Genomic DNA, 9,417 nt, shown 5'->3' with positions numbered 1-9,417 from the left:
TCCTTGGATTCTCCATTGATCATGCTATCAGAAATCACTAATTTCCAACTTCAATGCCTTGAGTCTTTGGGAAATTCCTCATTCTTTCTTCCCATATATTAAAGTTTCCATTGAACAATGGAGCCTTCACAAATTGATTGACTTCAATTTTGGTGCTTGAGGGAGACACATCTTTAGGAGGATTGGAGACCATCTTCCTTGGCTTCGCCATTTGTGTTCTAATGATCAACCTTCAAGTTGTTAGGCTTTGAGTGAAGGTATTGGCTCTGATACCAAGGTTTGGAAACACTGAGGGTGGGTGAATCAATATTTATTTTCAATTGTTACTTTTACCAGTTAGATCACTTACATTTAGAACAAAAAATGAATAATAGAAATAAATGCTTTTATTAATATAATCTTTATAAGGAATCAAGTACAATATGGGTAGGGATCCAACCCTTGATGAAGACACCCAGGCTCCAACCTAGGATGTGCCAAGCACCTACTTGGACATTAGTGTGGCTCTAACCTCTAGGGCTTCGACCCTATCTTATCCAAGGCACCAACCTTGAGTTTAGGAGCACCAACTCCAAGAAAACCAATCGTAAAGCTTCTCTTTGTCAATATATGTTTGGTTTCACGGGTCCCAAATTCTTCTTCACCGAGCCCTGTCAATATTCGTCTTCATTGTAGTTTCCACGTTATGTCATCAATGCCAACCTTGATCTCTTCACATGAAGGTGTCTCTGTTGTCCTTCATGGTACCCAATCAAAAACTTCAAAGTCACATCATGATGGCTTCAATAAGCTTTTCCAATAGTGACTTCAATGGCCTTCTCCAGAGTGTCTTTAATGGGCTTCTTCAAGAAATTTTTCAATGGGCTTCTCCAAGGTGTTCTTCAAGATCCAATATTTCTCTTGTGAAAATCCCCAAATGTTCCAATGTTCAAGGTCTTCAAGTTCTTAAACTTGCACAAGCCTCCAAGGTTCACAACTAAAGGTCTCCAACACTGTTTCAAATAAATAAAACTCCTTCAAAAGACACTTAACACCTGCTCCAAGCTGCTCTCAATATGCTGGAAGAGAGGGTTACAAACAACTTCAAAACAGTCCAATAATTTGCCTCAAAAGATGCCTAAATACAAAACATCGTCTTCAACAAATTATGTTCATTTGCAAGGTTGTGGGAAGAAGGGCTACAAGTTTGTCACAAATCTGAACACCACGGGTATCACAGGTCGAATCTTTATGCCACAGATCCACAGACTAGGCTGAGGTCAAATTTTTTCTATACAACAAAGCTGAATTTTGTTCACAATTGTGAGGTTTGTTTCTTCCACATTCGAGTTGCAGTGTTCCACAAGACTATCCTCAAATAGACACATGTCTGAGCTTCTACAGGAGTATAGACTGAGATTTAGGCAACAAGGTATTTAGTAATGAGGCTAAACAAGAGACTGTTTGCCTAACCGAGCCCGCCAAAGTGATTGTCCAATAGTTCTAAATTTTAATTGACCTCTCCAACAAATCTGAGCCTCAACTATTTTTATCACTGTAAATTCCAAAACTGTAATCTTGTACTCCTCAGTGACTGTCCTTGACTTTGAAGAATAAACCTTAACACCATAATTGTGCCCAAATAATGATTATTTGTCCTCTTCGGCCTCCTTTCTCTTTTTGTACTCCTCTAAATTAATCACCGAAGTTATTGTTAAAATGAGGTGTTAGACGTCATATTTATATAGGATTTCACCTTAAACTGAAGGGACACGTCTTTTTGCAGGTAGGCCGACATGAATGTCAAAGTGTAGGTCGGCTTACTGTCCAGAAATTATACCTTAACTTAAAAAATCAATAACTTTCCGACCGCTTGGAATTTTGGGACATGTAATAACTTGTTGGAAAGGCAAAATTTTTCTCTTTAAGATGGTGCAGGTCTCATTGAATAATTATGCCTCTAAGGTAGAAATAAGTATTTGTTAATGTGACTGATATTTATGAGTGCATAAATATAGGACAACAACATTCTTTCATAGATGGGCTTCTTCTTCATGGATGGTTCCTTCGTTAATTGTCTTCACAATTCATGTCCTTGTCTTCTTCAATGTAGGGCCACCATCATTATTCCCTTGATCATGTCCTTGTCTTCATGTCGTTATGCCTTTACCCTCTTCATGTCATTATGTCTTTGCCCTCTTCATGTTCTTCAACATAGGGTCATCATCATAGTCCAGTCTTTCAATGTAAGATAAGTCATCATAGGTAAGATAAGTCATCCTAGTCCAGGCATAGAGGGTAATCTTCCAATTATTAGTCATCATCATGGTCCATATTAGAGGTATAACATGTCATCATGTATATTTTCTAGACTTTCATCAAGTGCAGTGATATGGTAATCCTTCATTATGATCATCAAGGTACAAGATTGTTACTTCATTTGTCTTGATACCTTAAGAATAGCTATAGTCATCCTTTGGCATCTTCAAGAATATTTTCCATCCCAGTCACTACCATATTGATGATCAACTATTGACATCAATGACAACCTAGATTAACAATTTTAGTGTCTAACACAATGCCAAGGCAATGTATCAGATCACACAAGGGTGTAGGTTCCAAGGGCTCACATGGGGGAGCAAGGGCAAGATCCAAAGCCCAAACATCCACTCGGTTCTATTGCATGTAAATACCACCAGAAATTCAGCAAGAGATTAGAGAAGTAGAAGAGATCATCATGGATTGTTATTACCATTCAGATTCTGAGGTAATCACCATTGTTGTTAATTGAAAGTCAAACATCGGTCCCCCGAGAGGTCGATGAAATCAATACATTCACATGATTGACCTCTATTTCCAACTCAAATCACTTTTGGGTAAATTCCTTCTAGAGAAGAATGATACAAAAGTTGATATATTGTTGATCATGGATGAGCTCTAGCTTCAATTCAAAGAAATGGACAAGTGCCTTGTGAGGATCGAGACATTCATACCGCATGGCAAGGGGTAAACTCCACCTAAGAGTCTTGTGGATCCTATGCCTATTGAGGTATTCACCTCCTCTTAAGACTTTGAATAATAGGGGCTAGTTTTTGTATTTGATTTCTTAGTGGGACTCTATTTATGACAATTGTTGTTCTAGTTTTAGTTTATAGTTTTTGGCATCTAAATATTATCTTATGGTCATTTTTTACTGCAAGCTTTCAAGTTGATATGCCTTGGTTCCATTTCAATTTTGATGATGTATGCTCTTTTTTTGACACTGTATGCTACTTACTGATATTTTGGACAAAATCCCTATTGTTTTTCCAATGGCCTAGTTTCTATAGTGGCAGACCAAAAGGTAGATAGATGACTAGATACTACGTGATTCTCTCTCACTAATAGGAGGTTTTAACTCGCAAATTACAAAATATTCATCCACAAACAAACATGCATCCATGTGTCATGGCCAAAAGAATGAAATAGGTTCAACATAATTATATATCAAACTATGTTACATGAGGCATGGGTGTTAACAAAATTAGCAAAATATTTTGGTGTGGGGGCATTTCAAGGTCATATTTGAGACATGGATTCATCATTAAAAAAATCTTATTTCTGCATAAATAAAATTTTGAATTTGAATTTGTAATTTAACAATTTAATTCCAAATTCCAAATTGCTAATTATTAACAAAAATTTAGATTCCTATATAAAAATATTCATTTCAAATTTTTGTTTCAAATATATCAAAATAAGCACTAAGAACTCAAAAATTATATCATGATTCATAAATTTGTAACATACTAATACGCTATATGTTAAAATGTCAATGTTAAATGATAAATAGAAAAATGTCAATATTGAGCTTATCTAGAAAGCTCCAATAATCCAATGATAATAAAATTGGATCAAAATATAGAGAGTTGAGATTAATGAAATTAATAGTCTTCACCCTCCATATTCTCAATGAAACAACTAATTCCCATGTTTGGTGATAAGAAGCACGCAATATCAATGTCAATTCCGTCAACAATAAAACTAGAACCTCCTAAAATAAGCCTAGTCCTAGGCATGGATGTGTCATCTCGGACATGGAATGGATCATTGGAAGAACCTAGAAAAATCTATCCATCAAATATTGAATGGAATCCAACTTCACTTCATAGTGATTCACAAGCCACAACTTTGAAGGACGTTCATTATAATTTTCCTTTGATCTAGAGATTAAAATGTTCGAGTGATATTATGTGAGATCGTTTTCCTTCACTAATTGAAGTCTATTTCTCTTAACCAAATGGCTAAACATATGTGTTTCATTTTCTCTCTATCAATGAAGCACTACAAGCTTGTGAAATAACCTTAAGTGCACTAGTTTACATTTATGAGATATGGGCACCATAAAATGACCACCATGCACAAGACTTCATAGTACCCCTACCTTTGAGTGTAATGGAATTACCAAGCTAACCACCACCTATCAAACCATCAACCACCTCATCTTTGTGTGGGGAACTCTTCTTACTCCTTCGCCCCTATCTCAAACTACACACTACATCTTGGGGGGGCTTGTCCCCAATCTATATGGATCAGGTTTACCGAAGTCAGGGGTAGATGCTCCAGCACCCATAATGAGTGGATCAATCAATTTGAATAAGGGTCTTGCTAATTTGAACTCGGTCAAACCACACACATGGCAATGGAAGGCTTTGAAATTTAGCTTAGCATACCTCATCATAATATTTTGGTTTCAGGGATATGCTAAAGAATGCATATGGATGTTGTACTTGTTCCATGATTATGTCCCTTGTGGTGACATAGAATAGAGTCCCTCTTCAAGAACTTGTCAAATTATTTCCTACATATGGTTGATTCCCTCATAAATGTCACCTAACCTAGGCACATCATTATCACAAAGTCATGGTGGCATGGGTTTGGATCCACTAGTGAAGGATGAGGATCTTTTCATCAATTACCCAAGTTCAATTTCTATGAGGGCATCCAACCCCTAAGATTTCCATGGGGAGACCATAAGGTAGTAGTCAAATATGTGATTACACCCATAGGATTTATATATTGTTTGATATGTGCACATACAAATATTCAATCAAATCCCACCTTTTTGTCCTCCTTACAACTAGACAATAACTAGTATATGCCATGAAGTTTTAAGAGATGAGTTCCATTTGTGACCCTAATGAACAGAGAGTCATGGAGTTTGTGCAGGAACTAAGAATAACCACTAACAATGACTAGCATTTCAATGGTGATTATTTGATCTTTTCGGATCTTGAAAACCCCATATCAAACTTAACCAAGCAAAGATTTGTCAAAGGGTCACCTTCGCAAGGCTCAATTTTGATCAAATTGCCTACTTCCCAATATTATGAGAGCTAAATGTTGAAGCATACCAAACATCAAATATAGGAGATCAAATGCAAGAAGGATATTTGTGGGTAAAGGATAGATCAAGTGAGCTCAATTTCATGTGCCCCTTTACATGAAGTGTCAAGGTTCTAGAATAAAAAACTCACCAATACACCTATCAACTCAAGGTGGTGATGTGGAGAAAGGGCCTTAAATGGCATCACCCCCTCCTATCTTTAATGCAAGCACATTTAGATGTTGCTCTAGAAATGCACTAAAATGGCAATGGCTTATGTGTGTGAGATTAACCAATATAATCCTTATTTTAATGTTGCACATCCTAAACATTGAAGGCAACTTTTGTAGAATCATGGGATAAAAGAATAAGAGTTGGTCATTACAACAATATTCATCTTCCTCTTCGTTGGGTGCTTTAAATGTTTCTAGTTTTCCTTTCATCTCTAAAACCAAATGATCTACCTATTTAGGATTTTGAAACACCATGGACTCCATTGTCCCCATTATAACAGTGATTGTGTCCTTACTAGCCTAGATCCATATTAAAAATAGATCTATAAAGCATCGAGCGGGATCAAATCTCTCAAGGTGCAAACATTTTTTTTGAGTGCAAAACATGAGAAATCTCTCAAAGTGCAAACATTTTTTTTAGTGCAAAACATGAGAAAATGTTTGCGGCTTAAGAGATTTGATCCCTTTCGAAGCTTGATAGATCTAGATTTAATATGAACCTAAGTTGGTTTAATTATTAATAATTATAATTATAATTATTAATTTTGTTTTTTTTTTTTTTTTTTTTTTTTTTTTAATTAATTTTTTATTTTTATGTAATTTTACTAAGTCAAAATATTTTAATTAATAATTTTTTATAGTTTTACCTTTTATTTTTATGTAATTTGACCAAGTCAAAATGTTTAGATAACATAACATCACTGCAACATCTCTTCCATACTCCAAAAAATGTTATAAATTAAAATGAAATTTTTTTTTATAAAATATTTTGGTTGTGATATGAGAGATGGTTTTTTGGCATGTGGTATTGATGAGCATAGTATTGTAAAGGAACCTATTTACAAGTTAAAATTGTGCCGAGAGGCATAATATGGAAGATTTGTTGTAATGTCATGTCTTGTAAACATTGAGTTTGTCAAATTATATAAAAATGAAATATAAAATTAATTACATGAAAATATTTTTACTCAATCAAAATAGTTAAATAAATAGATAAACCTTAAAATAAAAATAACTTCATGGTATTGACCCATGGTATTTTAAAGAGAAATTAAACTATCCTACATTTTTTAAATAGATAAAGGTTAAAATAAAAACAACTTCATGGTATTGACCCATGGTATTTAAAGGAGAAATTAAACTATCCTACATTTTTTAAATAGATAAAGGTTAAAATAAAAATAACTTCATGGTATTGACCCATGGCATTTAAAGGAGAAAACATTTTTACTCAATCAAAATAAATGAATAAATAGATAAACGTTAAAATAAAAATAACTTCATGGTATTGACCCATGGTATTTAAAAGGGAAATTAAACTATCCTACATTTTTAAAATAAATAAATAGATAGCATCTTATGAGATTTGATCTTTGATCTCTTGCCTTGGTAGACCCAAAGTTAAGATGGATCTAGGCTAGTATCCATGGTAAAGTGGAAGTGAATATCATGGTTAAAATCTTGTTATATTGTAAGTATTAAGGTTTTATGTGCTTATTAATGAAATTTAAATATGGTTACAAAATTATTATTTTAATTTATATGGTAAAATGGATTTTAATTTATAGTTACTATTTATATCTTATATATTTTAATGTGATAAATGTTTATATATCTCTAAAAATTATAATATTTTGTTATTAGATTTAATTAAAAAAAATGTTATAAAAATAAATTCAAATAAAATATTTATAAAACATTTTGATTGTGAAATGAAATATGGTTTTTGGGCACATGGTATAGTATTGGCCCATGGTATTGTAACAAAACCTATTCACAAATTAATATCTATGGTAGAATGAGTGTAAATATCTATGATTAAAAATATTGTTATATTGTAAGTATTGAAGTTTTTGTGTGCTTATTAATTAAATATATCTATGGTACAATGAGTGTAAATATTTATGGTTAAAAATATTGTTATATTGTAAGTACTAAAATTTTTATGTGCTTATTAATTAAATTTAAATATAGTTACAAAATCATTACCTTAAATTATAAGGTAAAATGAATTTTAATTTATAGGTACTACTTGTATATATTTTAAAGTGATGCATATTATAATTTTCTTTTATTTAAAAATTTATTAGTAATTTTATTAATAAAAACAAAACTACAATATATCAAATTGAATTTTATTATTTTTATTATTTTTATTACTTTTAATTTTTTATGGACACTACAACATCTCCCCCATACTAGGCTATATATTACTTTTCACCTTTTATTATTATTGAATTGATCAACATGTGAATGTTTACAACTCTTTTATGTTTTATAAATTGATAACATTAATATAAATTCAACATATTGAACCAACATGTAAAAATATTTACTTTCCTACGTTACACCTACACATCTCTCCTATATATATTGGATTGTAGAACACCTCTTAACACATCAAGCTTAGAGGATAAGGGGCTTCACACGATAGTGTGAGAGATATATGAACGCCACCATCATGGACAACGTACAGGGAGTTCAAATAAAACTTAAAAACCATCCAAGTCAAAGATCCACCATCATGGACAACGTACAGGGAGTTCAAATAAAACTTAAAAACCATCCAAGTCAAAGATCAATTCATATTGGAAGCAAGGAGCCACCTTCTCAAGGGATTCGGATGAGGAAATGTGTACTTCACGATATCCTTAAAAGGAAGCGAATGAAAATAGTCACACCGCTAGAATCTCTAAAAGCTTTGGTTGATAACCTTGGAGGTTTTGTTCTCTCCCCCACCCGTCTCAACCCAAATGAATTTGCTATAAACATAACTTCCTTGGCATATAAACCAAATATGTTGCTTCTCTAACTGCTAAAAGTTTGATGCAGTTGCTAAAATTGGTTTTGTTATAATCGCCATTGACAACGATGACTTGGAAGCTCGAGAGGATATGGATATTAGAGCCAAAAGGGGCATTAAATTTTCAGTGTCTATTATCATGGTATGTTTTGTTAAATAATATTGTTATTATATCAATTCATGAGCAATGTACCTTACCCAAAATAAAAACAAAAAATTGGATAAATGGATGTTTTAAATAATGGACTTCAAGCTATGTCTAAATAACCACATATTTTTTTGTAAACATACATATAATGGACTTCAAGCTATGTCTAATTAGAGCCACATATTTTTTGTAAACATATATATAATGGACTTCAAGCTATGTCTAATTAGAACCACATATTTTTTGTAAACAAGTATATAATGGACGTAGAGCCGCTTATATATATATATTCTCGCGGTGCTCAATGTCCATATGAATGTAACATTTTCTAAAGTTTTACATATATCAAAGTGATAGCAAATAAATGGTTCCATTATGGAACTAAAAATCTTAGCACAACGCCATCATTAATAATGATAACTCTGATCTAAAGTGCTTTTGCGCTATTGCTTAGTTTCCATGTTCACCATTGTGGCTTAAAAGCCATGGAAAACTTCTCCCTTGTATACTAACCATTTATCATGATAGAGTGGAATGCAAAACTGATCTCTCCATTTTTAGAACTTTGATTATCCTGATATAGTGGAATGCAAAACTGATCTCTCCATTTTTAGAACTTTGATTATCCTTTGATATTGCCACATTGTTGGTACCTAGCTTGTGCATCTTGTTGGTTGGCAATAAGTATTGCAAAGCATTCCAACTCCAAGATATTATATCATATTGTGATCAAACTCGTGCTAACCAAAACAATAAATTATATGAATTGTCACTGATTATTTCAACCACCGTCTTCATAGAGTGGTAGAACACACCACCTACATATACACATAATGGTGGTGTCTTCTTTGTCCTTTACACATCATTCCACCTTGAATGCAAGACATAA

The sequence above is a fragment of the Pinus tabuliformis genome, chromosome 4_2 (genome assembly GCF_031772625.1).
Source record: "Pinus tabuliformis cultivar Carrire ecotype Pingquan chromosome 4_2, CPIR1, whole genome shotgun sequence".
In the NCBI taxonomy this organism is placed as follows: Eukaryota; Viridiplantae; Streptophyta; class Pinopsida; order Pinales; family Pinaceae; genus Pinus; species Pinus tabuliformis.
The sequence above is the reverse complement of the archived record's forward strand: the minus strand, read 5'-3'. Positions refer to the sequence as shown.